Here is a 15,136-nt window from a genome sequence, read left to right on the forward strand (position 1 = left end):
CATACATTCATTCCTTTATTAAAATTAATTTTTGCTGGAATATAGGTGCTTTACAAGGTTGTGTTAATTTATAATGTACAGCAAAATGAATCAGCCATACATACATGTTATTGTTGTTACAGTTCAGTCATGAAGTCCTGTCCAGCTCTTTGCAACCACATGGACTGCGGCACACCAGACTCCTCTGTCCTTCACTATTTCTCAGAGTCTGCTCAAACTCATGTCCATTGAATCGGAGATGTTATCCAACCATCTCATCCTCTGTTAACCCCTTCTCTTCCTGCCCTCAATCTTTCCCAGGATCAGAGTCTTTTCCAATGAGTTGGCTCTTCACATCAGGTGGCCAAAGAATTCGAGCTTCAGCATCAGTCCTTCCAATGAATATTCAGGGTTGATTTCCTTTACGATTGACTGGTTTGATCTCCTTGTAGTCCAAGGGACTCTCAAGAGTCATCTCCAGCACAGTTCAAAAGCATCCATTCTTTGGTGATCAGCCTTCTTTATGGTTCAACTCTCACATTCGTATTGGAAAAACCATAGCTTTGACTATATGGACCCTTGCCAGTGAAGTGATTTCCCTGCCTTTTAGTACGCTGCTGCTGCTGCTGCTTCTAAGTCGCTTCAGTTGTGTCCGACTCTGTTTGACCCCATAGATGACAGCCCACCAGGCTCCGCCATCCCTGGGATTCTCCAGGCAAGAATGCTGGAGTGGGTTGCCATTTCCTTCTCCAATGCATGAAAGAGAAAAGTGAAAGTGAAGTCACTGAGTCGTGTCCAACTCTCAGCGACCCCATGGACTGCAGCCTACCAGGCTCTTCTGTCCATGGGATTTTCCAGGCAAGAGCACTGGAGTGGGCGCCATCGCCTTCTCCAATGCATGAAAGTGAAAAGTGAAAGTTAAGTCCCTGAGTCGTGTCTGCAGCCTCCAGGCTCCTCCACCCGCGGGAGTCCCCAGGCAGGAGCACTGGAGTGGGCACCATCGCCTTCTCCGAGTACACTGTCTAGGTCTGTCATAGCTTTTCTTCTGAGGAACAAGCGTCTTTTGATTTCACGGCTGCAGTTATCATCTACAGTGATTCTGGAACTCAAGCAAATAAAATCTGTCACTGCTTCCACCTTTTTCCCTTCTATTTTCCATGAAGTGACAGGACCATGATCTTGGTTTTTTTAATGTTGAATTTCAAGCCAGCATTTTCACTCTACATATAAACAGATACTTAGGAGGGGCTGCAATGACCCCAATTTTATGCTAGCCACTTTCCAGTGTTTACAATGGTCAACAAAACTCTCTCTCTCTCTCTCTCTCTCTCTCACACACACACACACACACACACACACACACACACACACACACGAGCAACCTCACCTTGACTTCTAGGGAGCGCTGATCTCCCAAGCGTCTTCCTCCCTGTCTGCCCCTCCCTGACTCTCTGTGCTGATTTTCTCCACCATAAGTGGGGTTGTCACCTGGGCGGGCTTGGACTGTCTCAGGACTGTGTCCTCCACTCATACAAGGATGGTTTCTAAACTGACGTATTTATCTTGAACTCACGCCAAGGTCGGAGAAGGCGATGGCACCCCACTCTAGTACTCTTGCCTGGAAAATCCCATGGACGGAGCCTGGTGGGCTGCAGTCCATGGGGTCGTGAAGAGTCAGACATGACTGAGCAAGTTCCCTTTCACTTTTCACTTTCATGCATTGGAGAAGGAAATGGCAACCCGCTCCAGTGTTCTTGCCTGGAGAATCCCAGAGACGGGGGAGCCTGGTGGGCTGCCGTCTATGGGGTCTCACAGAGTCAGACACAACTCAAGTGACTTAGCAGCAACAGCAGCAGCAGCACGCCAATGTTCTCTGCTCGTATATCTCACCTGCTGTATATGGACCACGCAGCGCTCACACCCAACTCACCCAGATCTGAACTCGCGACCACTACATCCCTCTTCTTCTGCTTTGTACACACCTTAACCTGACTGTGTGTGCTTGTTCAGGCCCCTGCACTAGCCCAGAAATGTCCCTAATACAGTGCCTGGAAGTTGGCAGATACTCAAATTTTTGTTGAAACAAACAATCTCCCTGCCTAGGGTTCCTTTTGTAATTTTATCTCCTTGAATGATTTCAAGCTTGAGTGTGCAATTGAATCTTATTATAATAAATTAGAATGCTAAATTCAGTCAGAGCCAAGACTCTCACATTGAAGAAGACACTGAACGGGACATTGCCAACATTTAATTCCCCATGAAAAATTAGGTCTGACTAATCCTTTAATTCATTACACCATTTTATTCAGTTTATTAAATGCTTCGACTTGCTAGGTGACTTTTTTCTCTTCACAGGCCAAAGAGCATTCACATGGACAAGAGGAAATCCTTGATGTATTAAACCCTAGATAACTAGAAGCATAAATCACTTTGGTCTTGCTGCAGCCAAGCACTCTCAGGAGGAGAGGAGCAGAGCATGTTTGAAGGGCAACGATCTTACAGAAGCGCTTCCCAGGGGCTCAGTGGTAAGGAACCCACCTGCCGATGCAGAAGATGCAGGTTCTGTCCCTGGGTCAGGAAGATCCCCGGGAAAAGGAAATGGCAACCCACTCCAGCATTCTCGCCGGGAAAATCCCATGGACAGAGAAGCCTGGACAACAGTCCAAGTGGTCACAAAGAGTCAGACATGACTTAGCAACTGAAGAGGCAGCAAGAGTCTACAGGGCATCAGGTTCAGCACCTATACTTTATTTATTTATTTATTTTAAAATATGGAACGCTTCACGAATTTGCGCGTCATCCTTGCGCAGGGGCCATGCTAATCTTCTCTGTAGCGTTCCAATTTTAGTATATGTGCTGCCGAAGTGAGCACCAGCACCTATACTTTAAAAACGACAGGGCTGAAGCTCAGTGAAGTGCAGCGGCCCCGCCATGTCACATGGGAAGTCACCAACAGAGCTGTCATGAGATTCTGGACACAGATTCCCACTAATGGGTCCTGTTTCCATGCCTCCACAGTCATCCATGGTCTCCAAACCTCATGGCAAAGACTGCTGGCTGTTTCCCTGCGTGCATTTCTCCTTTCATTTTACTAAAAAAAAAAAGACACTCCCTAGCCATCTATGGGGTCGCACAGAGTTGGACACGACTGAGGCGACTTAGCAGCAGCAGCAGCAGCCTCATTTGTAGCTAGGAAGGACCAAGTAACTAAGCTCTGATGCGTGAAATGTAAGCAGAACTGTAGACTGCGTCTTTTAGAATTTGCTTTGAAAAGAATGGGACTAGCTGGTGTTTGGCTCCTCTTCCTTCCTCCTGACTGGAATACTGACATAATGACTGGATTTCAAGCAGCCATTCTGGGCCATGATGTTCACTGAACTGAAGATGGCAGAGCAATATACAGCGCTTGACTCCCTAACATCTATTAATACAAGCCCTCCAGATTCCATTAACATGACAGAAAAAAATAATTTTGCCCCATCTAAGCTGTAATTATTTTGGATTTTCTATCATCTTGCAGACAAATGTAATCTTGACTGATATAACCTTTCTGCTCTTTCTTCCATTTGACTCCCTGTACTTATAGATCTCAGCTCCACTATTGTGAATATCTGGTCTATTCCATCTTCCTCATGACGCAAAGCAGCTCCATATGTTCCCCATCCCACCCTGCAAGTCTCATCACTGCTCACTTATAAGAGGAAGTTCTCAGACAGATCACATTTCAGCCCAATTGTCTGTGCTTTCTATGTCAATACGATTTTTATTCCAATGGCAACCTGAAGAAGGAAATGACAACCTACTCCGGTGTTCTCGCCTGGCGAATCCCACGGACAGAGGAGCCTGGTTGGCTGCAGTCCATGGGATCGCAGAGTCGGACATGACGGAAGCGACTGATTACGTGCGCACGCACAATATCTGTAAGCCCACTCCCAGGTGGCACTAGGGGTAAAGAAGCTGCCTGACAATGAAGGAGATGCAAGAGATACGGGTTCAGTCCCTGGGTGGGGAAGATCTCCTGGAGAAGGGCACAGCAAACCACTCCAGTTCTTGCCTGGAGAATCCCATGGAGAGGAACCTGGTGGGCTATGGTCCATGGAGTTGCAAAGAGTCAGACACAACTGAAGCGACTTTGCACAGCACAGATGTTCTATAAGGTAAAGGAATGTACAATGAAACACTGGAGAAAGGTTTTTACCTGGAACCCAAATAAAGAGAGACTCTTGTTAGCTCTACGTTAACCCCAAAATTTAATTCACTAGAATCCTCCCCTCCCCACTCACCAAGTCTTCTGGCTAAACGAAGAGTCTATTTACAACTTTCCTTGTAAGACTATGTGCCACCATCCAGTTTACAGATAGAGAAGAGGAAACTGGAGAAGGTAGAGCAAATTCCTTAAAGTCAAACGCCGGTCAGTGAACATTTTATTTCCTGACGCAAAGACTAGTGTGATAGAGAGCCTTTCTCTCTCAGTGCAAGCCTGGGACCCCTGTCACATTTTAGAAAAAAAAACACCCCCCCCCCAAAAAAAAAAAACAACACAAGACACACACTTAATGAGAAAGAGACCCTCACTATCTGAGGCTGGGGGACCAATGGGGTACCATAGCATTTCTCCAAGCTGCCTATCAGCCCCTATACGAGGTGTGAGCCTCACCCAGGCCACCAGGACCCGAGAGGAGACACCCTGCCCCATGTGGGAGGCCGTAAGGGTGGAGCGGCAGTAAGGAAACCAGATAGGTGGGCTCCACTGGAGACCCACTCATGTTAGTAAGCGTCTGCATCCAGGTTTACAGCACACAGGCATCTTTTGCTCTTTTATATGAACATGTATTTATGTATATGATCATGTGTTTATGCATTTTTAAATTGGAGGATAATTGCTTTATACTATTATGTTGGTTTCTGCCATCAACACGAGTCAGACACAGATATACATGTGTCCCCTCCTCCTGAAGCCTCCTCCCCGCTCCCACCCACCCCATCCCATCCCTCTAGGATGTCACAGAGCACTGGGTGGAGCTCCCTATGTCACACAGCAAATTCCCACGTGCTAGCTGTTTCACCTGTATGTTTCTATGCTTTATTCTCAACTGTCCCACACTCTCCTTCCCCTCTGTGTTACAAGCCTGACCTCTGTCTGCATCTCCACCGCTGCCCTCCATTCATCAGTACCATCTTTCTAGATTCCATATGCATTTGTTAATACACCATATTTGTCTTCCTCTTTAACCTGTCATTTGATCAAAATAATTCAGTCCCAGAGTTTCCTTGGCCCCCCTAGGTCTCTTGGAAGCAGAAGCTGGTAAGCAGCGGCATGATTACTAGGAGCATAGAGCTGATGAGCCTTGAGTGGGAATTCAGCTCTCATTCATTAGTGCTCAATGTTAATTCTGGTGTCAGTGTTCACAGGAGCACAGTTAATAGCGATGCAGCCACAATAATAATAATAGCAATAGCGTAATCATGCAAGCTGCCTTGCCTTTTAGAATTTCTCCTTTTAAGAAAAGCTTTCTGCACTTATCCTAAGTTCTCCTCTTCTCAGATTCATTGCCTCCTTGTACATTTTCTAATCAGTTGGTCCCTCATACCTGAGCATCTTCCTCCCCAATGCTCTCTGTCCCTGTTTCCCGGCTGCCACCTCTGCAGACAATTCATATCAGGACTTTACCTATTTTTCCAAACCCTTACTCCCTGCTTCTGTGCATCTTCCTCAAATGTTTTCTTTTTTAGATTTCTTTTTAATGTGGACCATTTTTTTTTAAGTCTGCATTGAATTTGTCACAATACTGCTTCTGTTTCATGGTTTTGGGTTTTTTTATTTTTATTTTTTTTGATGGTGAGGCATATTGGATTTTAGCTCCCTGACCAGGGATTGAAACCGCACCCCATGCATCAGAACGTGAAGTCTTAACCACAGGACCACCAGGGAAGTCCTGAACCTTCCCCAATATATCAGCATACTCCTCACTGTGAAGGACCCAGGGGAGTCCCTGGTGACAGGGCAACACCCCAAACTGATGAGTCCGGATGATTCAGCTCGAGGTGAGGCAATATGAAAGGCAGGTGTAAATCATCAAATCTTTGTTCTCAGCACATCTGCAACTTCCTTGGCATCACCTTTACTTTCTGCAGATTTGGCTAATCTGTCCTTGTAATGGAAGAGAACAGCTTTTATGTTTATCACATGAGAACTGGCTGGCAAGATCCTCAACTGCTGGCCCAAATTCAGAACAATAGAAAATTGGATACCTGTAGAGCAAATAGGAAGATCAAAAGAGGATACCCTTAAATTGAGAATAAAAAATGTATCAAATACATACACATAATTATCTCTCTGTGTGTCTATTATGATCTATTGTTTATCACCTATTATCTACCTATTACCTATTATCTAGCTGCATCTATTTCCTATCATCTACCTACCTACTATCTATCTATCCATCTATCTGAAATTTTGCCCCATGCCAGCCCTATACCCTGTGTACAATGTAGATACTTGACTAATGCACATATAAATTAAAAGCCTGCCTGATTCTGATATAAATTCACTGTTGCAAGCACCACCTCTTATATTCCAATACAAAAGGATGAATCACATACTCAAAACCATTTTACTTTCCAAACAACTTTTTCTTTCACTTTTAAATGCTTAGAGGCTATGTGATACACGCTATCCACTTCACTCTTTTTTTCTGTGAAATGAAAGGTCATTTCACCAAAGAACCTAATACGCCACTTTCCTATTAAATCCCACTTTCATAAACGTGAACCATTATGCTTTGCTCTCTGAATCATCTATGCAGTTTTATGAGAATTAGGGAGCCCTATTTTAGATTTCATTTGCTGTTTGGCCTCAACAAGCCTGGGGCATAGACATCAGAAATGAGGCAGCTGTCCTATTGAAAGCCGTGGGCAGGTCACAAACCTAAAAAGAAAGTCACCTCATTGGTGAGCACTCCACAGCTGATTCCGCTGCTAACATCAGGGCAGGATTGACATGCGTGTGACCTAGAAAGGATACCGGCGGTACAACATATTCTTTTCACATCTACACACAGATTCATAAAGTGAAAGGAGCCATGTGTGCGATGGGGTAGGCAAAACAGCAGCACTGTCGCGCCGAAGGCAAGGCTTAAATTGCAGAATCAGGATTTCCCAGCTTGACTTCTTCCTCCTGCGTTGAACTTTAATATAGTGATCCTGGAACAATGGTAATAGAGATGCATGGAGATTAAAGAAGGGCTGATTTGTTCACAAGCCTGGAAATAAATTATGTTGGCAGTTGGCAGTGTTGCATCTGAATGCCTAGCCTATTTTCCAGCCTGAAAATGAAGGCTTCCTGACTGGTTCTGGAAATTAGCAGATAAATGTGGGTAAAATTAGGTAAGCCAGGGCATGGACAGAGATTTCTGAACTGTGACTTCTGACCCCTGCTCTGGGCATTCCTAAGCACTAGTAGGTTATTTAATCCATTCAAGTATAAGATAATGGCAAGTGCAATTACCTTCCCTGCAAGAGTGCTGAGAGAGAGAATTCAGCAAAGAATACTGATGGCCAGACTGTCACATCCAATGCTTTTTATAAGAAGAGAGCCATCATCAAAGAGAATTTATTGAATGAGATGCTTTTTTTCCATCTTTTATTTTATTTTTAATTGGAGGATAATTACATGGGGCTTCCCTGGTGGCTCAGATGGTAAAGAGTCTGCCTGCAGTGTAGGAGACCCAGGTTCAAATCTCTGGTTCAGGAAGATCCCCTGGAGAAGGGAATGGCTACCCACTCCAGTATTCTTGCCTGGAGAATTCCATGGACAGAGGAACCTGGCAGGCAGGCACAGTCAGTCCATGGGGTTGCAAAGAGTTGGATATGACTGAGCGACTAATGCTTTCACTTTTCACTTTACAATATTGTGACGGTTTCTGCCATACATCAACACGAAGGACTGTATATGCGGAGCTCAGCTGAAATCTGAAACGTCACTGACGCCCATAAGAAGCACAGGTCACATTCAAGGGCCACCGTGAGTATGGAAAGTCAACATTTCTTATTTAATGACCAAAATCAAGGGCAGTCATATAAAGAAAGCTGAGCGCTGAAGAACTGATGCTTTTGAATTGTGGTGCTGGAGACGGCTCTTTGAGAGTCCTTTGGATTGCAAGGAGATCAGCCCATCCTAAAGGAAATCAACCCTGAATATTCATTGGAAGGACTGATGCTGAAACTCAAATACTTTAGCCACCTGATTCAAAGAGCCAGCCCATTGGAAAAGGCCCTGATGCTGGGAAAGATTGAAGGCAGGAGGAGAAGGGGACGACAGAGGATGAGATGGCTGCATGGCCTAATGACTCGGTGGACGTGAGTTTGAGCAAATTCCAGAAGATAGTGAAGGACAGGGAAGCCTGGCATGCTGCACTTCACAGGATCACAAAGAGTTGGAAACGACTTAGTGACTGAACAACATTCAGACAATGTTCAGGATAAACTCTCCTTTACATTTTCTGGGATTCAGTAAGTTGTTTTGTCTTGTTTTCAAAGTTTAATCATCGATATTGTTGCTGTTGTTTGGTGGTGGCTAAGTCGCTAATCTCAAAAGAGATTCTCTGCAACACTGTCTACTTATCAAAACACAAAACCTCTATCTGAAATACAGCAAGGGCTGTAAACGAAATTTCTTGGGCATCCCTAGCGGGCTGTGGCTGTTCAGTCTCTAATTCATGCCCAGCTCTTTCCGACCCCATGGACTGCAGCATGCCAGGCTTCCCCGTCTTCATCATCTCCCCAAATTTGCTCAAACTCACATTCATTGAGTCAGTGATGCCATCCAACCATCTCACCCTTTGTCATCCCCTTCTCCTCCTGCCCTTAGTCTTTCCCCACATCAGAGTCTTTTCCAGTGAGTCCATTCTTCGTATCCCCAGTGGTCTAGTGGTTAAGAAGCCTCCCGTCAATGCAAGGTACACGCGTTTGATCTCTGGTCAGGAAAGATCCCACAATGCCGCAGGGCAACAAAACCCCATGAGCTATGACTACTGAGCCCACGCACCTTAGGGAGGGTAACCACACCTGGCTTCACTTGCTCCGAAAGACAGAAGTCAGTATAGTGAGAAGCCTGCGCACACAACTAGAGTAATCCCCATTTGCTGCAAGTAGAGAAAGCCCTCGAGGAGCAAAGACGACCCCACACAGCCAAAAATAAATAAACAAAAATAAAAGAGATTAAAAATTTTGTTAATAAAAAAATTTATTTATGTCAAACAAAAGAGCCATTTGTTGAAAATCTGGAACCCAAATTTGGAATCTCAACTTTAATATGTATTCTTACCTGGGTCTCTTCCTTTGCCATATTTTATTTTTGCTATCAAAATCTGTTATCCCTTTAGGACCAATAACCAAATTCACAAGAGCCTAACCTGCCTTTTGAGAAATCTGTATGCAGGTCAGGAAGCAACAGTTAGAACTGGACATGGAACAACAGACTGGTTCCAAATAGGAAAAGGAGTACGTCAAGGCTGTATATTGTCACCCTGCTTATTTAACTTCTATGCAGAGTACATCATGAGAAACGCTGGACTGGAAGAAACACAAGCTGGAATCAAGATTGCCGGGAGAAATATCAATAACCTCAGATATGCAGATGACACCACCCTTATGGCAGAAAGTGAAGAGGAGCTAAAAAGCCTCTTGATGAAAGTGAAAGAGGAGAGTGAAAAAGTTGGCTTAAAGCTCAACATTCAGAAAACGAAGATCATGGCATCCGGTCCCATCTCTTCATGGGAAATAGATGGGGAAACAGTGGAAACAGTGTCAGACTTTATTTTTGGGGGCTCCAAAATCACTGCAGTTGGTGATTGCAGCCATGAAATTAAGACACTTACTCCTTGGAAGAAAAGTTATGACCAACCTAGATAGTATACTCAAAAGCAGAGATATTACTTTGCCGACTAAGGTCCGTCTAGTCAAGGCTATGGTTTTTCCAGTAGTCATGTATGGATGTGAGAGTTGGACTGTGAAGAAGGCTGAGCACCGAAGAATTGATGCTTTTGAAGTGTGGTGTTGGAGAAGACTCTTGTGAGTCCCTTGGACCGCAAGGAGATCCAACAAGTCCATTCTAAAGGAGATCAGTCCTGGGATTTCTTTGGAAGGAATGATGCTAAAGCTGAAACTCCAGTACTTTGGCCACCTCATGCAGAGTTGACTCATTGGGAAAGACTCTGATGCTGGGAGGGATTGGGGGCAGGAGGAGAAGGGGACGACCGAGGATGAGATGGCTGGATGGCATCACCAACTCGATGGCCATGAGTCTGAGTGAACTCCGGGAGATGGTGATGGACAGGGAGGCCTGGTGTGCTGTGATTCATGGGGTCGCAAAGAGTCGGACATGACTGAGCGACTGAACTGAACTGAACTGAAAGTGGGAAAAAAATTAACAACAAAAGAGCCACTGAAAAGGACTGATCTCACATGGAGTGTCATCTCTTCCTTCCAAAATGTTTATTAAGGCATCAGGGTGGACAGAAGAGATATCATGATAAGCAAAACCTGGCTTAAGTCCCAGCTCTGAAGCAATTCATAGGCCATACAAGGTTGAGAGAGATTATTAAACCTTAAAGGAAACTGTGAAAGTGCAGCTCTGAGAAGAACTATGAAAGAGAGGAATATGAAAGGGGGTACTGTGTGCATGGTTGGCTGGAGGAAGTGTGGGTTAATCTGGTCAAGAAGTTCAGGACAGGCTCCTCTGAAGATGAGATGCTATGACTGAGATCTCTACTTAGTGTAAAAAATAAAGGAAATGACAGGCCTGGGGTGGGTGCAGAACGTGCAAAGGTCCCAGGGCAGCAGGACGCACGCAAGCACCTGAAGGGTGATCAGGGCTGCTCAGGGAAGGAATGAGGTCAGCGTGAGTGTGACGAAACCAGAGAGGGGAGGGCGGAGCTCGCAGCATCTTGCACCTCCTGCCCAGAAGTGTAGACTTTACCCTAAAAGCCATGGCAAATCCTAGACTCAAGCTTCTCAACATTTTCCTGATGACAGAGGAATTAATCCCTATTCCTAAAGTTAAACCTTTAAGAATATGTTCAGTATTTCATAGTGATACATTTCTTTTTTTTGGAATTTTTATTTATTTATTAATTGGTGGCTCAGTGGTAAAGAATCCACCTGCCAGTGCAGGAGATGCAGGAGACTCAGGTTCAATCCCTGGGTCAAGAAGATTCCCCTGGAGGAAGAAACAGCAACCCACTCCAGTATTCTTGCCAGGAGAATCCCACGGACAGAGGAGCCTTGAGGGCTATAGTCCATGGGGTCGCAGAGTCGGAGATGACTGAGCACAGCACATTCATTAATTAGCCATGATGAGGGAGCATGTGGAATTTCAGTTCCTGGACCAGTGATCACACTTGCACCCCCTGCATTGGAAGCGTGGAGTCTTAACCACTGAACCACCAGGGAAGTCCCACATGATATGTTTCTGTCTTAACTGAAATTTCTTTTCCAAAATTTCAATGTTTAAGTAAAAAAAATTATATCATTAATTTTTTCATTTATGACTAATAATAAAGCAGCTGATTTTATTTTTACTTAAGGTAGACAAAAATTATTCCCTCATACCAATACATAATTACATGTGGTGTCAGGATTTTCTCAGAAAATGTTTTTCATGAGAGCCCTCTTTTTGTTAAAGATTCTGTAAAAGGATCTTATCTGTAGTCTTTTTTCTCTTTGTGGGTTCCCACTCCAGTGCAAAAAATGCTGTGAATTAAATTCACATATCTGTTATCCCAAGACAAAGGATGGTAATACCTCAAACCATATGACATGATAGAAAGGCTTTTCTCCAAGAACCCTGTCAATAACCAATTTTAAAGAGATCATCTTTGTGCGCCCAGGTGGTTTATAATCACTGAAATCATTAAGATTTACGTAAGGCACCTGTCTTTTCACACAGCTCATTAGCCTAAATCGCTGTCAAAAATGTAAGCCCAATGCCCAGGGAAGCTAAATTTAGGACAGAAATAAGGATGCAAACAGAATGAGCAGACGGAAGAAATGCCACCAGATGAAACAATGTTGCATGGAGCTGGGAAGGCAAAGGAAGAGGGACATTTCAGTCCATCACCAGCACAGGGTCACTTCCAGGCTGGATCCATCGCGGGCACACGGTCCCTTCCGGCCTGATCCACAGGGCAAGTGTCTGGGACGGTTCTGGGGCCGTTGACAGCATCAGGAAGAGAAATTATGCCTAACAATTCTTTTCTCGGGATCCTCTGTTCTCTTGGGGATGACAGAGGCTGGCCCTACAGCCTTGCTCTGGCTTTTCTGAGCTGCTTTCAGTGCAGGCAAGAAAGGATGGTAACTAGAGTTTTTAGCCACACTGGGTAACAGAGCAGACTAGGTCCAGACAAAGGTGTCCTCCTCCATTCAGGGAGCCAGGAATCATGACTCCCTGTGTGGAGGAAAGACCATGGAGACTCTTCAAAACACTTTCCCTAGTGCGTGCCCACATTCACTGTGAAGTCCAGAAGAGCTCCTTGGATGGACTGCAAGGTCGGTTCTGACTGGTAGGAAGTCTGGGCTGCACCACCCTCCATGGGCTAAGGGACACCCTGGACCACCCTGGAGTTAGCCTGGACGGGCCCACCCTCCCAGCGGTAATTAAATGAAGTCAAAGCCAAGGGGTCCTCTTAACGGAAATTTGACCAAGCACCACATAACCATCCAGAGCTGTCCTAGAATAAAAACCTAGAACAGAAAGTGAACACATAAACACATCCATGCACAAATAAGTGTGAACATGCACACAGCCTGGCGTGCTGAGCACCTTGGAGTGTGAAACGGGAGGAGACAGCTCATGCAAGTGTTCGTCTATTCTGAACCAAGTGGGAAAGTTAGTAAGTCTACAACAAAAAATGACTGCACGTAATACCCACTTTGCCCAATCTGTGCCCACAGGATGCCCTTATGAACCCATGCAACAAGGGACAAAAGGACCGGACACACAGACCCAGAACAGCTGGCTTGGCCCAGACACAACAATCTAGGGTCATAAAACAAATTAGCAACAACCTGTTTGATTTTTAAATTCGGCATTTTGTTTGCTGTGGATTGTAACATTATTTTTTTAAGAATATTGCATTAAAATATTATTTACTTGATTGCTGAGCTTTCTGGTGTCCAAGGTGAAGGCTTCACTCATATTACCCTACTTCTGGACCTGTGACACACACCACACACTCACCCCGCACAAAGGCTGGACTGGACACAATCTAACTTTCAGGAAGTTACATCCGTACGATGTAAAGGAAAAACCCGAAAGAAATTTCTGGCCAACCCAATCTTTTCTTCAAGCCTTAAGAATCCACTTGGCTCTCTGCACTCTCCCATAGCCCCCAGCAGACAAGGATCAGATCCCTCAACGACAGCCAGCCTGGGGCACACTGAGTTCTAGATCCTCAGAGTCTCATCTGACTCCAAGTCCATCAGAAAGGAAAAGAAGCAAGCAGCCTTCCCTCAAACACTTTGTTGACAGGTATGCTTCCTCCTGAACCTTGTCACCAGTAAAGCAGAGCTGGAGCCTGAACTGCCACCCATGAACTCTAGATGCATTTCGGGCTTGCTCTTTTCAGCCACACCCTAAAAATCAAATTTGTAACTGTTTGTAGTCCAATTCTTATAAAAACTTCAACATAATTTGTTCACTGAATGAGTGTAACGTTAGAACATAGCAGCACCCTAAATTTCTAACGGTAGGGGCAAGGTCTAGGCAACCGCAGTTAATCCACTCATTAACGTTTCCGTCTTCAAACCCTGCAGTAATGGGTAAGAATAGTATTTAGCCAGTGTGCCTGGGTGTGGGTGAGGGCCTGCTTATGGCTGGTGTCCAGTCTGATCAACTACTGCCCATGACTCCTGTGTCAATGCCTGTGTTAGTATCACCCTTCCTACGATGCACAATAAGTGGGTCACAGCAGAAATCAAATCATACGACATTATGCTTGCAACCATAGAAATACATATAGGAAGACACACACACAAATAACTGAGTTAAGTGGCTAGAATTACTGGTGGTTTTTCCTCTACTGCACAACTTTTCCACAACTGGATACTGATTTTATTATCTGAAGATCAAATATTGGAATCTTTTCTTATAGTACCTCTGTCCTGAGTCTGCCACTTCACGACCTAGGCTTTTCACTCCATTCTGCTCTCCCCATAGGGGCACAGTTTGTGCACAGAGGCAGTGAAGTGTAATGTGTGGCCAAAAGAAAAGACACAATAAAAAAAAGACACAATAGCTTCACTCTGTTTTCAGATACGATCAAATGCACTAGACTCATGTGTTTCTATTTTGCTAAGGGTACTACAAACTATATAGAGATATGGACAGACCAAATGCTATCAGCTCCTTTTAATGAAATTCTGATCCTCTTAAACCCCTAGTTCACTCAAGTCTTATTTTTCCTATTGGGATGTTACAGAAATCTCTTCAAGGCTGAAAAAGCATGCTTAGTGCTATCGAAGAAAGTACACTTTTCATCAAATACAGGTAAACCTTTCAAATCTTATAAACCCTCGTGATGGTATTATATTTTATCTTTATCAACCTTCCTTACCATGAGAATTCATCCTTACCATTCAGAGGGATGTAATTGGAATTTTTTAAAACAGGTCCAGGTTTTCTTTGGCTACAGATCCATAATATGTTCAGGATTCTCGCTCATGGCATTTCATTCTATCAACAGGAGTTGACATCAGTTAAGCTTACCTTCTTTTCCACTTACCCTGATGAAAAGGGTTATTTTAACGTGACTTAAATCTTTGTACCACTAGCTACTTTTTCTCTTTTTGAAATAATCAGTTTCTTTAAAAAGTATAGATTCAAAATATATCGGATAGCAATGAGGGTATGAATTAAGAAGCAGAAACACCAAACAATGGATTATTTCACTGTATGTCATAGCTAACACATAAAATCCAATCCAGCTCAGTCATATTAAATGATTTCAGTGGGATAAATCTGTCAGGCAATTAAATATATTATGTAAGCAAAAGCTGTAGCATATGGCATGATGATAGGTAATTTGAATTTTTTTCACGCATAGCTTTTCCTGCAGAAGTATCTAGCAACGTCCCAACACTTGGCTTTTTATCTGGCATG

General features: G+C 44.2%; 1 protein-coding gene and 1 non-coding gene across 2 annotated transcripts in view; both read right to left on the reverse strand.

Annotated features, from left to right (window-relative positions):
• The window catches only part of MTUS2 (microtubule associated scaffold protein 2), a 368,115-nt gene that overhangs the window by 182,075 nt on the left and 170,904 nt on the right, over positions 1-15,136 (reverse strand). The window lies entirely within an intron of this gene.
• On the reverse strand, positions 2,745-2,851 carry LOC138447006 (U6 spliceosomal RNA). Its single transcript, XR_011259643.1, has one exon. It is a non-coding gene; the product is annotated as a U6 spliceosomal RNA (small nuclear RNA).

Source organism: Ovis canadensis, chromosome 10 (assembly GCF_042477335.2).
Source record: "Ovis canadensis isolate MfBH-ARS-UI-01 breed Bighorn chromosome 10, ARS-UI_OviCan_v2, whole genome shotgun sequence".
Taxonomy (NCBI): Eukaryota; Metazoa; Chordata; class Mammalia; order Artiodactyla; family Bovidae; genus Ovis; species Ovis canadensis.